An 851-nucleotide genomic window follows, 5' to 3' on the forward strand; every position below is an offset into this window, starting at 1 on the left:
AAAGTCAATGATGAAACTGAAAGACAGTCAGGTTGCCGACGGATAGACGGACGGACGGACGGACGGATGGATGGATGGATGGATGGATGGATGGATGGATGGATGGATGGATGGATGGATGGATGGATGGATGGATAGATAGATTTAGATGTTTTTCAATTAGTAATAATTGTAATGATAGGACATGGTCATTTGAATAGTGACAAAAGATTTGTCAACACGTGGTTTTGTATCGGATAATGCTACCACCTAGCGGATTCAACGAGTTACTACAATGGACCTGGAAAAAAACGGGGGAAACACATTATTACGTCTAGTAAATTGTAAGTTAAATATCTTTACAGATAATATCGAATTAAAATCGTGGTCGGATTCCTGAAAGCATACATGTTTGGATGCCGGACGTCTTCCGCCATCTATAAAATACAAGGTCATGAAAAAAATAAAAGAATAATAATAAGGATTGTTGCTTTCCCATAAAAAATGTTGCAGATAAGAAGCAAACAGGGGCGTGAGCGGCTCCTGCCTATGGTCCAGACTGTGGTGAGTGGATTGTGTGGGTCAGAGATAAATCTAAGTGTGGCTGAAGTTGGACTGAAGCTGACATCATGATGAAGAATGGTTGGTCGGGCCGAAAGCCAACATCAATGCATCAGGCTTTTGCAAGTGTCACACGTTCCCCTACTGATCCAGCAGAGAGCCGCTAACATTAACTAGCTCTTATTATAAATGCACTGTTGTAGTCTTATTAGAAAAGTCTGTTTAAATTCATTACAAAGTAGTCTGTGATGTGCTCGGACGTTTTTTAAACCACTCTTCTGAACCTGAAGAAACACACACACAGGATATTT

Source organism: Callionymus lyra, chromosome 1 (assembly GCF_982586985.1).
Source record: "Callionymus lyra chromosome 1, fCalLyr1.hap1.1, whole genome shotgun sequence".
Classification (NCBI taxonomy): domain Eukaryota; kingdom Metazoa; phylum Chordata; class Actinopteri; order Syngnathiformes; family Callionymidae; genus Callionymus; species Callionymus lyra.